The 20989-nt window shown below is 48.7% G+C and overlaps 1 protein-coding gene across 2 annotated transcripts in view; it reads right to left on the bottom strand.

Annotated features, from left to right (window-relative positions):
• The window catches only part of Prkag2 (protein kinase AMP-activated non-catalytic subunit gamma 2), a 242124-nt gene that overhangs the window by 146700 nt on the left and 74435 nt on the right, over positions 1–20989 (bottom strand). The window lies entirely within an intron of this gene.

Below are 20989 nucleotides of genomic sequence, written 5' to 3'. Positions count from 1 at the left end.
ACAGGCGAGGGGCTCAGTACTGCACGTCAGCGTATATACACGACTGTTCCCATGCTCTGGAGACAACACACGCACACACATGCACACGCACGCACGCACACGCACACACACGCACACGTGTGCGCACACGCACGCACGCACACGCACACGCGCGCGCGCGCACACACACACACACACACACACACACACACACACACACGCACTCTGCAGGCCACACCTCTGCACTGCAGGTGCAGTGAGTGCACTGTTGTAGTGTTAAAAGCTCCTGTGACCCTGTAACCTAAAACATGCAAATAGCCTATTTAATCCTTGGAGGGTTCCTGATGGTGACTAGCCATGTCCCCACACGTGGGGGACATGCTAATAAGTAAGGGATAGAGACACCTGCTGTCCAGTAAGCTGGGCATATTTTAGACTTGAGGCTGGGGGGCCTACCCAGAACTGGCCAATGTGGCTCTTGGTCTCTGTTGTGGATACCATAGTGGCTACCCAACCTCTGCCTGTACCCCAAAGGACCCCTCCACATGACTGTGTAGTGAGTGGGACTCTGAGAGCTTTAGGCTCATAAAACTACACAATTAGGGATAGTTTCAGTCTCTTGCTACCTGGAACTCCATGGAAGGCCCACAAAGATGATTTTTTATTAAAATCATCTTTCAGAACCCCCGCCCCCCAAACCCTCACTACCACTGAAGCTACTCTGGGTGTCATGACCAATTTCACTAAAACTGTCACAAGGATGCAGAGGGGAGAAAGGTGGCTAAGACTCAGGGTGTATCCTCTCAGTTTGGGGCACCTTGATCTACTCATGAGAAGGGTGTCTCTCATGCTAGTGTAGAGCTGCCAAGGCCTGTAATCCACATGCCCAGGGCCAGCCTCCCCACTCAGAGGTCACAGCTGGCCTGTCCCGTGTGGAGAGACTTCCTATGTTTTCAACATGTTGGGAGGAAGAGGCCAGCAGCTGTTGTTCAATTAGGGATATCCAGTGACAGACGGTCACAGGAGCCCCCAGGACTCCAGAGTGGCCTGGAAGAGAGCTGGGATCTTTGACCCACTCAACAGTTTTCTCGTCCAGGTACAGTCGGGACCCAGCAGCAGCTTCTCTGCTGCAGGGATGTAGGAAAAGCAACTGAGGATACACCAACAAAATCTCACTCTCAACCCTTCACAGGGCCTGAAAAGCACCCAGGTCCTTGAGAGGCTACTGCCAATCAAAACCTTGGGGTGTGAGGTGCAGATCCCTTTGGAGCAGGGAGCAGTGTACACACTGGCTAGAGCACTCCTGCTGATTGCAAAATAGTGTGTCGTATTTCACGGAGAATTCTAAAGGTTATGTTGCACTTAGTTCCAGTGAACTTGCCCTTGGGACCTCCCTTGTCCCTTCTGCAGGGACAGTGTTTGAGTCACACTTCTGAGGCATGGCCCTCCCCACCTGACTCAGGCAACCATGTGGCTCCGAATCACCATAGAGCACTCAGAGTCACACCTAGCCTCATGGCCCTGGGGGAACTGGGGTTGGGAGGATGTGAGTGACAAGAGAGTGTTTATTTTGGCAAAGACAAACCCAGTTCACCCAGCTCAGCTCACACCAATGACAGCTAAGCCCATGGAGAGTTGAAAGTGGGCACAGGGAATCCTACCATTAAAAACACAGTGAAGTGCTGAGTGCTTGCTGTGCAAGCATGAGGGACTGCATTAGGATCCCCCGAAGCCACATAAAGAGCCAGGTTTGGCTGTGCATGCCTATAGCCCCAGCACTGAAAAGGGCAGACAGGAGGATTGCTGGGATTGCTGGCTGTCAGTTTAGCTGAACCAACGCCAAGCTCCAGCCTGGTCCAGAAGCCCTGTCCCTTGAGGAATAAAGTGGACAGGGATAGATAGAGTGCATGCACCCACACACACACATACAGAGGAGTAACAATTATTTTGAGCTAAAATATCGGAGTCAGGAAGTACCAAATCTGCAGATTCCCCAAATCTTGAAGGGCAACATGTGCTCCCCTCAGAGACCTTTTTAGTCTTTTCTTGTGGTCCCTGTGTTCCGGAGTCAACAAATATCCACTCATCCAGATATCTGTGAAAGCACATACAGGTCCAAAGACAAGTATAAGTAGGAAGGACAAAGATCAGCTGCTTTGCGGCCCATAGGACAGATGCTGGGCTGAGATGGTCCTGCATCAGTAGCTATAAAGGCCAGACATCAGATATTTCAATTAAAGCAACAAAGTAAGATGGGAATGTGTTCCGGCTGTGGCGGGGAAAGAAGACCCACGAGTTCCCAGGCTCTGCCAAAAGCCAGCTTCTGACTGGCCCAACCTCACCTGCCAGGCACTTGAGCAGGGATGCCATTTTCTGAGACCTGGGGTTCCTTTGAAGGACCCCAACTGCTCTGCCCTCATTCATTTGGAAATTCAATGAACAGGGAGGGGCTCAGGTTTCTTCCCAAAGTAAAACAAGTGATAAAATGAGACGGTGAGACAGAAGGGTTTACCCTTCTCAGGTCAAATGCAACCCCTGAGAGAAATCTGGGTCCACTCACAGGCCTGCAATCTTGAGCGATTTAAACGGCTCTTCAACAATTTTCCTGTAACACAGATGGTTACACAGCAGGTCTGGCTCACTCAGAGATCTCAACCCTTTCTGCCACACAGAGACATCCCTTGAGCTGCAGAGCTCAGCCACTGATGCCATGGTAATTGCTGTTGCCGCTGCCTGTGCCCTGACCCTCCATCTGACCCTCCGTCTCCATCTCGGGGCCATACTTTCAAGAACAAACTGTAGTCACCAGAACCCACCTCCTTCACCCCCACCCTTCCTTCATTTCACCAAGTTTAAATGTCTACACGGAGCAAGCACAAAGGGGCAACACGTTAAAGTAGTTCTGGTCAGCATCAAAACCAGACTCTTTTTTTGTGCATCAAAAGATTTCATCAAAAGAGTGAAGATGACTCACAGGGGAGAAAATGTTTGCAAGTCACCTAGCTGCAAAATATCCAGAATTCCTACAAACTAGTAACAAAAAGACAACACAATTAAAAACAGGCAGGAGAGGCTGGGGAAATTCAGAGCACTAAGTCTTTCACAGGACCCAGGTTCAGTTCCCAGCACCCACATCAGGCAGCTCACAACTCCCTGCAACTCCAGTTTTGGGGAATCCAAGGTCTTGTTTTGGCCTTGGCAGATGCTGGCATGCATGCAGTGCACATCCCCCCCCCCCTGTATCTTGAATGAAAAAACAAATGGACAGGAGTCCCCATCAGACACTTCTCCAAAGAAAAAAATAACAAGGCCACACTTATAGGGAATCTTATAGGAACCACAAATCCTAACTACAGATGTGAAGAATTTCTATTGACAGGGTCACGAGAATGTAACACATTGCTCATGAGAATGTAAAGTGCCACATCTATCATGGAAACAGTTTGGCCATTCTTCAGTAAGTTAAACATGGAATTCCGTATATCCTACTTCTGGGTGTCTACCAAAAAGAATCAAGACAGGTATTAAAACAGCCTGCAAACAAATGTTCACAGCAGCACTAGTCACAACATCCAAAAGGGGAAACATCTGAACATTCATCAGTGGATGACTAGGTGAAGAAAATGTGGTATATTTAAGTAAGGAAATATTTAACCATGAAAAGCATGGCGTCATGATAAATGGTATGATGTATAATTTCCAAGCTGTGAAGTAAAAGAATGTTTGATTCCATTTTTATAAAAACCCCGGAACAAGCAAAGACAAAAAGTGGGTTGATCTAGCTGGGTTCCAGGAGTGGGGGGATGGGTAGTGGTGGGTAATGGGGTGATTGTTAGTTTACATCATAAATGTTCCCTAGGGGTTTGTTTATGTGCTGCTGGCTTAGTGCCCAGTGTGTCGCATCACTGGGACATGGGATCTAATAAAAGAAAGGTCACTGGCAGTGTATCCTTGATTCTAGCGCTTCTCTGTCTCTTGAACCCCATGAGTTGAGAAGCCTCTACTGCCACATCCCACGACAGCCTCTCTAGAAAATGTCTGGCTCTTTCTCAACAAGCTCAACATAAAATCACCATGTAAGTTACCACAAGCTGGAAAAAGCCACAGATGACACCTCTGCATTAGCAACCAAAAGACTTTGATGATCCCTGGTTACCTACCTCCAGTGCTGTGTTCCAGAGACAGCTAACAAGTGGTGAGACAGGGAGGTAACTGAACAGTGCTGGGGACGCAACACTAATATACTCGACTGTATATTTTAAAACTGCATAGGCACTGTGTTATATATGTGCATTTAACCATACACAGATAGAAAACAAATCCACAAATGCTGAGGAAAATTCATGAGTACAAATCCCCTGATATCCACGTTTCTAGTAGTGGTGATATGCTGTGCTATTGCCAGGGCAACCCTTTTGATATGATATCTGTCTCCATATCTTATTTCAATGGTGTGCTTTTCACAGCTACATAGTATTCTGCTGTGTCTTTATTCAGTCATTCCCCTATTTACACATATTAAACTCTGCAATTGGTCTGCCGAGAAGCCCTAGAAGCAATGGCACCCTAGTAGCAGGGAGCATTCCCAGGGCTAAGGTCTTATTTCTAAGTCCTGTTTGCCATCAACAGTAACGAATTTACTCTAAGTAACATTACTTAGAGAAGGGGCTCATTCCAGAGCTGGGATGGGGAGTGTAAGATAAGCCAGAAAGTCAGGCAGTGCTTACAACATCGTGGGGAAAGTAAAAAACACAGGGACAAGGCTCCCCATTGGACAAGTCTCAGATAATTTGAGCATCAGAATATGACAATGGAAAATTTTAACTCATTAACTAAGATACAAATCCATAGGTCCAGACATACACATGTAGACAGGAAAGATGGTAGCTCTTTTCCTGAGAAAGACTCCCCTTCTAACCAGATAATACAAAATTATTGATGAATTAGAATATCACTCTTAGGCACCCATCAGAGCCATAATTTAGGCCAAGATTCATTGATTGGTGCTAAAAGTAGCAACTCAAAGTTGGATGAGAAAAATTGTTTACCTAATATTCTAAGTAGCTGCCCCAGAAGGCTGACTGATCACAAATGGAAATGAGCATTATAATAGTAAAGAGCCTCAATGTGTAGACAGGCCCCACTAGTCACCAGGGCTCCTATCACCAGGAAGGTGCTGGAACAGTCACAGGCTCCCTGCTGTGAGGCCCAGGCACAAGGAATCAGGCCTGTGGTTTGCCTGCCAACGGCTAACCCTGCATCTGATCATGAGGAAGTGCTGGGCACACCCAGAGTGAGGGCAGCCACACAATGGCTGGCCACTGGGCAAGTGCTGAGGTCATGGAAGATGAGACAGGCAGAGAACCTGTGGGGAGCTGAGGGACAGGAGAGACAGGACCACAGACTCCGTCATGTCTGGGGTGCTTCCAAAAAAAGGCTGTCACTAGGACAATTTGCTGAATGCAAACAAAGCCTGAAGTGTAGCTAATTCTCGTTGTTGACATCAGTTTCCTGGACTTGATAGTGAAAACACCTTATTTTCATAAAGCCTTAAGGGGCTAGATGGTGGTTTGCAACCTGTGGGTCGAGACCCCTGGGGTCACATATCAGATATCTTGCCCAGCAGATACATTACAACTGATAATACTAGCAAAATTGCAGTTAGGAAATAACAAAATGATTTTATGGTTGGGGGTCACCATAACATGAGGAACTGTATTAAAGGGTCACAGCATCAGGAAAGGCAAGAACCACTGGGTTAGGGGATGCTGTACCTGCAACTTATTCTAAGTCACCGTGAGTCTACACAGACAAGGAGAGGGGAGGGAAGAGACAGACAGACAGACAGACAAATGTCAGATCTAAGCAAAGTTGGAAGATGCTATCTTTGTGAACTGGGTGAGAAGCATAAGAGACCCCTTCAGATTGTTGAAATGTTTTAACGTGTGTGTATCAGGTGTGTGTATAGGTGTGTTTGCCTGTGGGGATGCACACACAGATACATGTGCACCTTTGCATGCGCAGGAACGTGGAGGCCAGAAGCAGATGTCAGCGACCCTTCTCTACCACTCTGCACCCTGGCATTATTACTGTTTGTCAGTTTGAAATTGTCCAAAGGGACTTTAAAAATGATATGAAACACGCTCGGGACATGGCTCAGTACCATGTTTGTCTAACATGCATGAAGTCCTGGCTTCAGCCCTTAGCACCACATACACCGCCTGTAATCCCATACCCGATGGAGGTAGAAGGATCAGAAGTTCAAGGCCATCCTCAGATATGAAGAGAGCTGGAAGGATATGAAGAACCCTGTCTCAAGATGAGTTGGGGGAAGATTTGAGCAATAAAAAGGTGAGGGCAAAGATGCCATGCTTACTAGCAAGGGCTTTTATTGTCTCTAGTACAGCAGGAGTGTCACTCAGGCAGGCCTCAGGACAGGAAGACTCCATGATTCACTCCCAACACCCACAGCCCAGCCTGGGCTGGCAGGGACACGAACGCCTTCACAGACAGGTGCATGGCAGCCACCAGAGGGTGCCCTCCTAGAGTTGTACGGGGTGCCAGGTCACATAGCTGTGCCATGCAATGGCAACACTTTTCAGGAAACCCGGATGCCACACATACTTCTCCTTTCTTTGTGGAAAGGCTGTCTGAGTCATGTTTTTCAGGAGGCTACAGACCTGCCAGCTGCTGGGATCTGGAAAGCTCCAGCTGTAGCCAGTGAACACAGATCCCAGCGAGGATGGCTGGCCAAGGCTGGGTGAGCTGTGGCCTTCAAGGAAGGAGCTGTGCCTGGGAACAGGCCAGCCAGAGTAAATCTAGTTTTGTTAGGCACTGAGCAAAATTCATGCTAGGTCTGGATCCTGGCATCTGAAGACATACCCAGATTGCTGGTTCAAGACCCTTTGAACAGTGTGTGTGAGTCTCCTGTTCCCCTTGTACCCATCTGTGGGGATAGATTATGATTTATTAAAGCTTGCCTGAGGATTCAGAAAGCAAAGCTAGCCACAAGCCATAAAGGCCAGGCAATGGTGATACACACCTTTAATCCCAACAGCCATACTAGCTAGCCACAGAGCTAGGTGGTGGTGGCACACACCTTTAATCCCAGGATTCAGGAGACAGGCAGATAGATCTCTCTGAGTTCAAGGCCACCATGGCCTCCACAGAGTGAAGAGTAACAGAGCTCACACCTTTGATCCCAGCAGCAGGGAGGGGAAAGCAGGAGTGATATGGCTGGACAGAGAAAGAAATGCAAGGCAGGAGGCGACAGGAACTGATAACTTTTGCTTCTGAGGACTCACAGAGACAGGTAGAAGAAAGAACTAGGGGCTCGCTGCTTTGCTTCTGAGATCTTCAGCTTGAAGCTTGGACCCCGATATCTGAGTCGGGGTCTTTTATTTGCGTTAACCCATCTGCAGACCATCTTTCTGCCAGGTGGCATATACAGCCTCCCCTTCTCACTCATGCCAATGACACCTCTGTTTAACGCCTTCATCAGTTTCTCCTGCTGCCCTTTTTCTTCCTGTGGCCACCCTGGCACTGGGCCACTGGATCAGAGACCTAAAGAAGAGAGGAGGAAACCCTTGTGGCTGTCTAAAGGGTTCTTCCAGAAGCAGGATAGATCTCCATCCCATGGGGTCTGCAGAAGGAGAGATGGCCTGGCTCCCAGTTTGGTGTGGCATGACATACTCTGTTCACTGTTCTCTGGCCTTTGGGAAAAGCACCACTTTGCTCACAAAGATATCTCCAGTTTGCTAGGGTCCCCTCCCTGTCATCCCCCCCCCCCCATTTTAAGCTTTCTCTTCACAGGCTCTCCCTCTGGCTATACTTCAGGAAGGCTAGTGACCACCATTCACTGTCTCTCCAGTGTCAGAACCAATGCCCAGGCACCATACTCTGAAAACTAACAGCAAAAGACCACCACCATTGGAGACCCTCAGTAGTACCCCAGGTATACACTGAACAGGTGACCATGAACAAAGAAGGAAGCACACCAGGTGAACCTGAGACTTGGGCTCCTTATGGTGAAGGTTCTACAGTGTTCCGTCACCAATCTGCCTGCTGCTGCTATACTAAAGCGTGAGGTGCCTGTGTGTAAAGTACTGGGAGTAACTAGATAGATCTGTTCCTGAGACCCAGGCCGTGACATGGCCCCACAGCCACTCCATGTCCCCTATTACCATGTGAGTTCTCTCATCTGCTCCTTACCCTCCCCTATCCCAGGGGACACAGACCCTGGGAGAGTTGCCCGGGTTCCTTCTCAGCGGGGTCTGACCTTGGTAAGTTTGACTGGCTTGGGTACAGTCCCTATGGCTCCCGTTCCTTTTGGGCAGGACACAGCTCATGTCCCATCCTCCTTGGGTACCCTTGGCTCTTCTACATAGTCTTCCTTTTTAAATTCTTCCCAGCCAGGGTGGGAGGGCTTTTTGCTTTTTGTTGTTGTTGTTGTTGCTTTTCCCTAATCTCTGGGTCACCTTTCAGGCTACTGTGGGTACCTCAGCTCTCCCTCACTTCACAACCACAGAGCCACATGACTGTAGCCGTCTGAGCCTGGACTAAGCCCTTCTGTTTTCAGTACACACAAGTTCTACGTTCCTGCAGGACCCTGCCTGGCAGGCAATGGGAAAAGTGCCCGTAGAAGAAGGTGCTGGTGGGTCAGTAGTCTGCAGAGTGACACCAGGGCTGGAGGACCAAACTCACTCCGTTTCTGCTCTGCACCTGGCACAATGGCCCATTGATCCACATAGGCTGCTCCGCCGCCCTGTTTGTTGTACAGGGCAAGCCGGGGCAGGGCTCCTCCAGCCCCGGGGAAGCCCTTGGCATGTAAATTGTAGACTTGGAGGCTCCAAATTGAAGGCTTGAAAGTTGGAGTTCATTCTTCCTCACACAGCACAAAATCTCCAGCGTTTTATGGGAAAACAGACTTTTATTTGAAAAATAAGCTCCTAGTTGCTGGGCCATAAAGGAAGGTCTGTCTAGGATCCAAGGCCACAATGGTATGAAAGGCCTGAGTCTTACAAGTTAAACAAACTCCTCTGCAAGCTCATTCGAATTTCAAAGGCTGTCATGACACATGCTCTGATAAAGATCCACACTCAGGGAAAGGGGGCCATGCGAGTCACCCTGCTCAGGGTGCCAGAGAACCCTGGTCTTCCTGGCAGAACTGGGCCACTCTAACCACAAACAGAAAATGAAATTCCTTCCGAGGTTTGGAGTACACATGACCTCGGTCAAGGCTGAGTTGGTCCTGGAAACCCAAGCTAGAAAACACAGCTTCTACATCTCTGGCCAGAACTCATCAGGTCAGTCCCTCCATCCAGCTGATTCCCCACACCCCAGCCAGACTTGACTGGCAGGCCTTCCAAACCCATCTCAGATTCTCTGACTATCTAGGGTGGTACTGTCCCGACTGCAACCACTCCCTCCACCCAGGTCATAAAATCAGCTGTGTGTTTTGGATAAGGCATGCTAAAATAATACAGAGACTCAGAAGACAGACCAGGGAAATTCCGTGTCATGAGGAAGGCATTATGTACCAGATGATAACATCAAATGTATTGTGTTTAAGAGCGTGTGTGTGTGTGTGTGTGTGTGTGTGTGTGTGTGTGTGTGTGTGTGAGAGAGAGAGAGAGAGAGAGAGAGAGAGAGAGAGACAGACAGACAGACAGAGGGAGAGAGAGAACAAACATGTACACAAAAATGTGTGGTTGTAATATTTGGAGGCCACTACCCCAGCTATTCTTCAGGTACCATATACCTCACTTTTTGGAGACAGTTTCTCACTGAACCTAGATCTTACTAATCAGGCTAGCCAGGCTGGCCAGCAAGCTCTAGGGGTCCTCTGTCTCTGCCTTCCCATCACTGGGACTGGAAAGGCATGCCACCATGCCCACGTTTTACATTGGTTCTAGGGCTTGAACTCGGGTTGTCATCCTGCATAACTCTGTTGTCTCCCAAACTCTCAACTGCAGAAGGCAATCAAGAAAAAAGTTTAAACCATGCTGCAATAAAGCTGCACAGCTTCATTTGCATGCTCAATGCTCGGATTTTCTACCTGGCAGATGCAAGTTACCTAGGGGGCCAGTGTGAAATCTCCACCTTTGATTTTCACTGTCCTGCCTGGGGCTGTAGTCTTGGCATAGAATAGCCTTTCTGTAATCAGAAGAGGTGGACATTTTTTCCCCCTTTCTTTCCTGGTAGGATAAATATAATGTCCCAATGCCAGTGGGACCAGTTCCATCAGCAAGGAGGAGCTGACACAGTATTGCCTCATCTTACTTCCCAATACCACTGCCAATACCATGATCATGAGGGGCCGAGAAAACACCTGTTATAGCATCTGTTGACATCTGGTTTTCATGTTAGCTATAGGGTACATCTTAATCTGAAGACATCTGCCAGGACCTTTCTCATCTTCAGGAGAAGGAGAAATTGAGAAAAGGAACTGAGTTCTGGGTCTCACATCCCACAGCAGGCAGAAGGCAACAAGGAGATGGGAAGCCTCCCCACAGGCTGCAGGGCCATCCATTGTCAGCCTAGTGGTGCTGGCCTTGCCCACGTAGGTGGCCCTCTGTGCACTGACTGGTGGGATGGTGACAGTAGATGTGCTAGGATTGGAAGAGATGGGGGAAGGGTCGAACACACGAAGCTCGGTACGTGGTTCTCAAAGAGACAAGCAAGCAAGAGAAGCCAGTCAGGAGGCAACAGACCGTAAACGTGCTTGTAGTAACAGTTCAGCTCCCACTCTGGAGGACTGCTCAAGCCAAGCATAGTCAGGCAAAGATTTCTAGAGAAAACAGGCCTGAAAAGATGACTCCAAGGAGGATGGAGCCCATTAGATTGGTGTCCTGGCTGACATCCTATGGTTCCCCTAACCATTCATGCAAAGCCTAGAACCCTGGGATCCACCAGTGGGGCCCCACCCTCTTCTGACATCACTGCAGCTAGCTGTTATCCTCTCCAGGTCTGCCCACGCTGACCAGCTCTCCGAGGTCTCAAAGGACAGGAGAGAGGAGCTGCCATCCCCTGTCAGGCATGCCATCTTTGCAGCTGTCCACCTGAGTCCTCTCTGTCTCCATCCCATGCTGGATCAAATGTCTTCCCATCAGAGATGCTGCTGCTGATTTTCCTGTCTGTAGCAGCAACCCCTGCACTCCTCTTGATAGGGCAGGGACAAGCTTGTTTGCTGTGGACCAGCATTTAGCATGGCCTTGTGAGGCACTGGCTGAATGTTAGAGGTGTGCATCTTCTTTGTAGCTTCCTCATTTTGCCTGGACAAGACATAAACAGGACTGGTTCTTGCCTCTTTCCTCTGGGAAGGACCACAGGGGCTCCTGCAAGAGGCTCAGCATGTGAGGCTGTGGCACCCCCTAGTGGCCATTAGGCCACAAAGCCAGGAAAACATGCGCAACAGAGGAGGCCTGCATGCAGGACCATGCCCTGAACAACGGGACTCCAGCTTTGTTCTCATCTTACACAATCCTACACAGTGTGAGTGAAATCAGATATTTAAAAAGCTTAAACAATAAAGATGAAGAGAATAAGAGGGACATAGATGGAATAGTGGCTGTCCCAAGTGGTTAATGTAGCATAAGACATCTCATAGAGGCTCTCAGATGACACAAAAATCTATCAATGAACTTTTTAGAGCTGGGGAAATGTCCAAGACAACAAAGTGCTTGCTGTGACATATGAGAATCTGAGTTTGACACCTAGAACACATTTTTAAAAAGAGCCAGGTGTGGTAGGGTGCACTGGCAATCTTGGCACAGGGAAGGAGGAGACTGGGGGATTCCTGGGACTCCCTGGCTGGCCAGAATAGACTACTTGTGAGCCCCAGGCCATCAAAGAAGCCCCACCTAGAAAAATGAGGTGGAAAGTAACTGAAGAACAACAACTAAGACTGGCCTCTGGCCTCCACATATATGTTACACACACACACACACACACACACACACACACACACACACACACGCACACACGCACACACATACACACGCGCGCGCGCAAGTGCCCGCACACACACACGCATGCACACACATGCACATCATGGTAAATTTGAGGGGGGGTTAAGACAGGGTTTCTCTGTGTAGCTTTGGACCCTGTCCTGGAACTTGCTCTGTAGACCAGGCTGGCCTCAAACTCACAGAGATCTTCCTGCCTCTGCCTCCTAAGTGCTGGGATCAAAGGTGTGCGCCACCACCACCTGGCTACAATAGTAAACTTTTTAAAAGCTAAACTAAGGTAGGAGGGGAAGCACAGAAAGAACCTAGAAATGACTTTATGGCAAGATGTGGGTCTGATGTCTTCCACTGGAAGTCTGCATGAAGGGGGCTTTACCTAGACGGCAACTGATACACTTACAAATGTACTTGCATATCCCTAGCCTCTCCAGCTTTGATGGCTGTTTCTCTGTTCCTGTCCAATGTCCTTGTCAGAGACAGTACAGTTCCCACACTGCTCTACCCACCTTTCACACTGATTTGTTTTCCTCTAGTGGGAATGAAGGTCTGTGGTCCTATCGCCACTCCACCCCTCCAGCCCTGTTTTTGGAAGTCATCACACTTTGTCCACAGCTCACCTGAGTCAAGATGGGAGGAGCCCTGATGCTTTAATGGCATGCATGCTTGAGTGTGCACACGGACCCACGTGCACGTGGATACACATGCAACATGGACACACACACACACACATACACACACACACACACACACACGACTTGAAGGAGTCTGAACAGTAAGGAAGCTTTTCATAAAAAAACAATGAAGTGTGGACAGGCTAACTTCATGTTGGAAGCCACTCTGAGAATCGTCTTGCCCACTTTCTGCTCAGCCATGTTGTATGGTGGTCTTTGTTCTTTTTTCTGGAAACCATGTCCACAGCTCAGCAGAGGGATCAGGGACGCCCTCATGCTCTTTGTTGGGAGGGCACATCTATTTCTTACATGGCCAGTCAACTTCTGACCTCACTGTGAAGCAAGTCCCTGGACCACAGAAGACGGACATGACAACTGGATCAGGCCAGCTCTGCCTCATGCCACCCCCCCCCCCCCCCGTGTCTTAATGAAGTCAAGCCAGGAAGAGGGATCGCAGCTGTCAGGGGCTGTCAGCACCTGTGGTAAGGGACATACTGTACACACTGGTAGATGTGACAGACTGGGGGACAACGGGCCTAGGATAGGTAGAGGGAAGCCGAGAGGAATGTTCTGGAGCAGAGGGCAGCATGGCCAATGTCATGGCTGCTATGTGGGAGATGGCTCTGTAGTGTGCCGGGTACCACACTGCAGCACTCACAGGGAAGGCAGGCTGTGTGTAGCTTTTCAAGCCCACACAGAGGACACAGCAGGGACAGAGTCACTTAAATCAGGGCAGCACTTTGAAACCCACATGCAGTTCAGTGCTTCCCAAGAGCAAATCCCGGGGGCTGTAGGAGAGAGGCAGACTTTGCTGGGCACATGCTCATCTGGTGCCAACTAGTTCACACACACCACTGCCAGTACCAAGCTTCGTATGATGGTTTAACCTTGTGTCAACTCGACCAGGTTTAGCAACACCTAGGAGATGGGGTGGCACATCGTGGGTGTCTCTGTGAACGGGTTTCCAGACAGGATTAACTGGGTATATGTGTGTGTGAGGGGGTTGTATAGTTCCATGCCCTGGGAGTCTGGCAAAAGTAATGCACACATTTGTGACCTGGAGCAAGCCACTTGCCTTCTGTGCTGAGTGTCAACAGCTACCTGGGAGGGTTGCTGAGGTTCAGAATGAACTGGGGTCCCCAGTGGGTGGCGTGAGGATAACATGACTCCCCCCACAACAAACGGGATAGGCATGTGCATACACAACAGGCAGCTCTCTAAACAGCCAGGAGGGGGCCCAGTGGATGACTCCAGGAAGACTAGTGACTTAGGACCATGAGGTTCAATAAGATACATCACCCAAATTAACAGTGTATAAAAACCAGCAGAGCATTCATACTTTCCAAACCAATGAAAAGCACCTACCAATTTGCTGTTTGCTTCTTTTGTGGTCTGTGAGAAGCAAGCCCCAAGACTCAAATATTCACCCCACCTGTATCTTACCTCTCATACTCTTGTCAACCAGACTGGATGGGCCAGGAGTGCTCTCCCTGGCTCACCTCCTGCCTGACAGGAGCTCCAGGCTCTAGGCTTGAGGCCTGCACTCCACACTTCCTTCCCTGTCTGTGAAGTGAGAGGCTGAGGTCAGTGTCTTCCTGCTCAGCCTTCACTGAAAGCAAGAGGGAAGCCCTCAATGACTGGATTCGGAAGGACCACCAGCCCAGCAAGCACAAGGCTTTACTGTGCACACTCACCACTTAGGGGCCCAATTGGAAACGGAAACCTGTTCCCTCTCCACCCAGAGGCTGGAGGTCCTGCTGGGTAAGAGTGGGGACTCCATGGAGGAGCGCTGCCCTGTCTTCAGTCTGCCACTGCTGCCATCTTTGTGTTGGTAGGCTCATAGTGGTGTCACTCCAAGCCCTGTCTCTGTGTCACAAGGCCTTTCCTTTCCCGGCATCAGTCACACTGGATCAGAGTCCCCCTTAGTGACTTCACCCGGACTAATGACATCTGCAGTGATCCTATTTCCAAGTAAGCCTGCATTCCAAGGTATTGAGGATTAGGAGTCAACAGATTATTTAGGGTTGGGAAGGACACAAATCAACCCGTAATAGTTGCTATAAGGATTAAATCAAATTGTATTATTAAAAAAACCTTCCTCCTAGTAAGGCCTGAAATAGATTTAATTTGTGTAATTCCCCACTGGCCTTATAACCTGACTTTCACCTTCTCCCTCTCCCTTAGCATCCTGACCCACTGGTCACTATGTGGCTGCACTAGGTGATTCCTAATGGTGGTGGATGGTCCCCCTCCCCGTACAGGGGTATAGAATCCTGCCAAGACCATTAAACAGGAATTTCAGACTCACTTTCATCTCCTGTTTTGGCAATACGGTGTAAGTAGGAGCATAGCAGACCACCAAGAAAAGCGTAGCAGCATGGTGCCTCTGCCACTTAACTTGGGCAACCAGACGGAGGGGCAGCAGAGTAGAGGTCCCAAGTCTATCCCACCAGCTTCATTTACAGCAAAGAAAAATGCTTAGACAACCCACTGCTTTCTAACAGGGTGGGTGGTGGCATGCGTGGGCTAGAGGAAGAAATTTCTAGAGGAATTGTCTTAAGGGATCTCAGCGATAACAATGGCAGCTGGGAGCCTGGGAAAATAGAAGGGTTGGGAGGTGAGGCAAATCAAAATTACTCAGCAATCTGCACACGGTCACAAGAGACACCTTTGTCTTATTTAAAAGGGGCGGAGGGAGCTGGGGAAATACCCAGGCAGTAGAGCGCAGTCCTGTGTTTGAAGAAAGAAAAGGGGCAGGGGCAGGGGCTGCAGTTCCAGCTGGGAAGACAGACAGGAGGATCCATGAGAAGCTTGTTGGCCAGCCAGCCTAGCCAACTGGATAGCTCCAAGTTCAGTGAGAAACGCTATCTCAAAAACAGACAAACAGGTAAGTTAGGGAGTGACTGAAGATGATGCTTGATTTTGGCCTCTTGGGATCTCAGAAGAGCTGTGCAGGGAGTATGTGGATCTTGAGCCACACTGGAAAGACAACCTCAGGGCAACCTGCTTCCTTCTGAGGTGACAAAATGTCAAAGGATTCCAAGTTCTCGGACAGCTGAGGTCACTGGCTTCTGCCTAAAAGACACCTTCATTTGTTTTTCAAGACCCAGCTAGAGTGTCTGCACTTCTCAGAATTGACACAAGGGCACATGGAAAAGGAAACATATGGCCAGGAAAAGGAAGCCCGTGACCCAAAAGCGGAAGGTCTGACAGTGCACAGGGCTGATTCCTACACCTGTGCGGGCCCTGGCTGCCACACAAGGTGGGCCCTGGGGGCTTCCCAGACTCTTGTGTAGGTTTTACTTCCAGGAGAAGGTGGGATTCCCAAAGAAGACTCCCAAGTAAGGTGCATGCTCGGGGCATGAGGGAAGCTGAGCCCCTTCAGCCTTGGCTGAAGAAGAATGGGAAGATCCTTTTTTGAGGATCATAAATTGAGAATACATTGGGGGAGGGGGCTGAACCAACTACCTCTTCTTTCCAGTCAAAACACTAAGTCCAAATTATAATGCTCTGTTTATGTGGGCGTTGGCTGTTGTCTTTTATTTAAAAATGTGTGTGTGTGTGTGTGTGTTTGGGTGTACATGTGTGTGGGTGTGTGTGCATGTGCATGTGTGAGTGTGCATGTGTGTACATGTGTGGGTGTGCATTGTGGGGGTGTACATGTATATGTGGCTGTGCACGTGTGTGTTTGCCATGTATATGCAGGCGCCCCCAGAGGATAAAAGGGAATGTCAAAATCCTGAAACTGGAGTTATAGGTGGTTGTAAACTGTTCCCACGTGTACTGAAAAGTTGAACTTGGGTCCTATTGAAGGACAGCAAGCATCCTTTGTTGGTGTCTTCATCAGCAATGGCTGCCTCTCTAGGCTGGCCTATTAATGGGTTTGACACTTGTGACATGCCTCCTCACACTGTTAGACAGTCTGTGCCCTGCCATGTTCTTCCCACCAATCCTGGGCTGTTGGCTTGTGGTTGTCATCCAACTCTAATCCAGTCCCACCCTGAAAACCCCACCTACCCACATTTGGGAATTCTAATCCATTCTGAGCCCTTGTCTCTGCAAGGTCATCACAACTCCATGGAGAGGCTGTCTCCCTCAGTGGCCTCGTCTAAGGGCTATGCTGGGGCTCCATAATCAGCTTTCCACTGTTTTTTTTTTTTTTTTAACAGAAATGAGAGACAGACATGGAAGCATATGTCTATAATCTCAGCACTCAGGAAGCTGAGGCAGGAGGATCATGAGTTACTATCCCTCACAGTGAGACTCTGTTCAAAAGCAAAACAAGCTCTAAAACATGTAGCAGCAACAAAAAGAGAAAACCAAGAAGAAACTAGCTTTGGTAGGCATGAGACTAGATCTTAGCAAAGGAAACAAGACAAATGTCAAAGAAGGTCAGCTGTTGCTGTGGCTGGCACTTGTGTGGATAAATTAGATTCCTGAATTTATGTCTTTCTCAGAATCTCAGATGTGGCCTTCTTTGGGAATTAAAGCCACTGCAGATGTAATTACTTGAGGTAGCATAGACCCTTCATCTCATGTGACTGGTGTCACACTTGTAGAGGACAAAGGACCGTATGACACCCCAAATCCTCCCAAAAAGCTGTCCTAGTTTAAAAAGCCAGAAGTACGCTAGGTGTGATGGCACTTGCCTTTAATCCCATATCGTGGAAGTATACATTTGAGGCTACCCTGGGCTACATAGCTATTGGAGGCCAACCTGGGCAACACAGCAAGACCTCATTTCAAAAACAAAACAAAACCACAGTAGGGTGACAGTGCAAGAATGAGGACCAAAAACAGCCTCAGAAATAAGGCATGACACACCCCAAGGTCCTTTTGTATGAACGCGAGTCAAAGACAACCGGCAGGCAGTGCAGAGGGTAAATGATTACTGTCCACTCTAGACAAAAGTGGGTCACCTGACCAGATGGCAAAGAGACCAGGCAGAAAAGTCCTCTCAGGGCTCTGGGCAATGAGCAATGCCCTCCTGACATCCCTGCAGTGGACGATTACCAGGAAGCCCCTCTGAGCTGTGGAATGGATTCTGGGGCGGTGAGGAGCAATGCATTGACTGAGCACTTTCATCTAGGGATAGATGCTCAGGCCTCAGGGACAGTAGATAAACTGTCTACTCTTAAAGTCAGGCCCAAATGAAACTCCAGATGGGGAGGTCAGGCAATCTGCTGCTGTGGGCTCCGGCTGGCTCCGGACCTGCACATTGGTACCTCGTGGCTGAGAGGAAAGCCCAGGAGCTGGACATGGTGCCTCAAGGGGCAACAACATGAGAAGCTGCCCTGGAGAAAGACTTGGTTTTCCAAGAAGCCCTCATCCCATGGGCTTCCCCCAAGAAGCCAAGTCCTTCCACTCAACCTGATCAATTTCCATCTTTCTTTGAAGGCCAGAGACATTCTATAACCCTTCCTAAGCCCAGTCGGTCCACAGCTGCCTTGGAGGGTAGGGAAGAGAAGTCTTCCCAAGGCCCCTTGTCTGAACATAGAAGGGTCTTTTAGAATACTAAAATGCAAGAGGCAGCATGAACTCCTGGCCAAGGAGTTAGAAAAGGGGTCTGTGGTCACTGTCTGTGATCCCATCCAATAAATGCCTCCAGTGCTGGGGAACTGTGGTCCCCAACTTTTGTCACATCCTGTAAACTTCATGTGGCCCTACCCCACTCTGCCAACAGCTGCCTACTTTGCTGACTTGGAACAAACTGATGCCCAAGCTTGCAAAGCTCACACACTGCCTTGGAGCTCAGGACTCAGTGCAGGTTGCAGGCCCTGTGCTGATGAGGCAGCCACATTTGGTTTCTGGAAGGTAAAGTAGCCCAGGAGCTCAGATACATCTGGAGTGTTAGACACAGGACATGGACTGTGAACCTCACCCATAGCAAGGTTTCTCAGAGCATGAATGAGGACCCGAGGCATCAGCCTTTCTGCTTCTGAGCCAGCATCTTTCCCTGCCTCTTAGAAGCTAGATATTTCGGGAGTGGCTGCTTGAGGGTGGGGGTCTGCGCCCCTCAGTCTGCAGCTTCAACTTCCCATCTGTGAAGTGTGATGGTGGCCCATTCTGCCCGCCCTTCCATGCACCTGGGCATGGTGCTGGGACTCTGAGGTTGTCTCCTAGGGAAGATAGACATTCATGTCAGTGTGTGGCATGGGGCAAGATCTGGTTCTTCACAATAGCATTCTCCATGTAGCACTGGGCAAGTCCGCCTAGGGTCACAGCATGTACTCCTGTGCTCACAGAAGCTGCTCCTGCACCAACTATGTATGCTCCTACACTGAGGACACGCCTGTTGTGTGCACCAAGTTCCCACACTCTCGCTGAGTACACATCACATGCATGGCTTGTGCTAATTCTGGCTGGGTCTCCCATGTCTGCCCTAGCCACCATAATGAGGAAGCCTCTCTTGTGGCTCATTCTCCTGGCCCGTCACATCAAACATCCTAATGCTGGCTTTGATCCTGAACAATAGCCTTAGCTGTCCCTGCTCTGACCTCTCTCCCCAGCTTCCAGACAACACCTACCACACACACCAAACTCATTTTAAAACATGTATTTATCTTTTAAGGTAGATGTAGTGGCACAGACCTGTAATCCCAGCTACTCAGGGGGAGGAGGATTGCAGGAGGAAAGCCTGCCTGGGCTATACAGTGGGCTCATGGTTTTACTTTAAAAAAGAAAGTAAAACAGGACAGGTGATGGAGCTCAGTGGGGGCACTCGCCAAGTACAAATGAGGCTCGGGGCTCCAGCTCTAGGAACATACACACATACACATATACACACATACACATATACACATATACACATACACATATACACACATACACATATACACATATACACCCGCGCGCACACACACACACACACGCGCGCGCGCGCACGCACGCACACACACACACACACACCAGGAATACCTCAGATAAAGTGAAAATTTCCTGAGCCAGTCCTTTCCAGCACCTTCAGAGGAGCTGGGCCCATTCACCTGTCTTTTGGACTTTGGCTCTAGGACTGCATTTCAGAACATAACTCAACGATTTCTTAAGCCTCCCAGCTTGTGGGACTCTATGATTACAGCCCTGGAGGCAAATACAGCCTACTTGTAAGTGACCCAGGCATGAGACCACTCAGCTGAAATCTAACCAGCTGGTCCCTCCATTTAGAGAGGTCACACAATGGAGCTGACCCTCCTCATCTGTAGATGCAACCAACCACAGGCCAAAATTGTTTTTAATTCCATCTATACAGAGTATGCACAGACTCTAAAATTATTGTGGGATGGTGTGTGTGTGTGTGTGTGTGTGTGTGTGTAATTGGGAGGTGCCAGAAAGGTTGGAGACAATTCTGTGATGTCATTTCTGCCTTCCTACCTTTATATGCCTTCTAGGGATGGAACTCAAGTCGTCAGGCTGAGGGCAAGCACCTTCTTTACCTGCTGAGTCATCTCACCAACTCTTTTCCTAGACGACAGCATAATGTATTTACACATGTTTTAACTGTTCACATAGTATGCACATTATGCTAGGTTTTATAAATAATCCAGAGAAGATTTAAAATATATGGAAGGGGGCTGAAGAGATGGCTAAGGAGTTAAGAGCATTGGTTGCCCTTCCAAAGCATCCAAGTTCAATCCCCAGCAGCCACATGACAGCTGGCAACTATCTGTGACTCCAGCCTCCTCAGGCACTACATATGCATGGTATACTGACATAAAATGCAGGCAAAACACTGATAAAAAAGATTTTAAAACGTTTTTTAAAAGTGCATGAGAGGATTATATAGGATTGTACAACTGCTACATTATTTTTATATAAAAGGACTTGGGCATCTCTGGGGTTTGGTCTCCATAGTGAATTCTGGAACCTTGTGAAATAGTGAGAGACAACTGTATGTGAGAATCTCAGGGTATGGTCCAGAAACCAGAGGAAGCTCTCTAGAATGTTTTAATGTCAGTGCCAGAACATTCTGCTCTTAACTGGGCTTTGGGGATGCACAGATACTTTTCCTTGGTAGTATTGGCCTCAAAGAACACCATCACACAGGCAATGCCTCAGTCACAGTATGATATTACAGTTTGCATATTACAGGTTCATGGAAAGGCAGAAGAACTGTCTGTCATCCTGGGGACATAGCTTTTAGGCTACTAGGAACAATATCCCACAGACCACATGTACACACAAAATAATAGAGGAAGGGAATTCTTATAATAACTCACAACTCAGAAAGGCTAAAGTGTTTCCACAAATGGTCTTGCAAGACAAGATGCAAACATTCTAAATTAGCAGAGAAACTGGGAAGAAGCTATAGACAGGAGGACACATGCTCCCTGTGGTAGTTTGAGTGTGGAATGGCCCCTTCAGGCTCCCATTTGA

The sequence above is a fragment of the Phodopus roborovskii genome, unplaced genomic scaffold (genome assembly GCF_943737965.1).
Source record: "Phodopus roborovskii unplaced genomic scaffold, PHOROB, whole genome shotgun sequence".
Taxonomy (NCBI): Eukaryota; Metazoa; Chordata; class Mammalia; order Rodentia; family Cricetidae; genus Phodopus; species Phodopus roborovskii.
The sequence above is the reverse complement of the archived record's forward strand: the minus strand, read 5'-3'. Positions and strand labels throughout refer to the sequence as shown.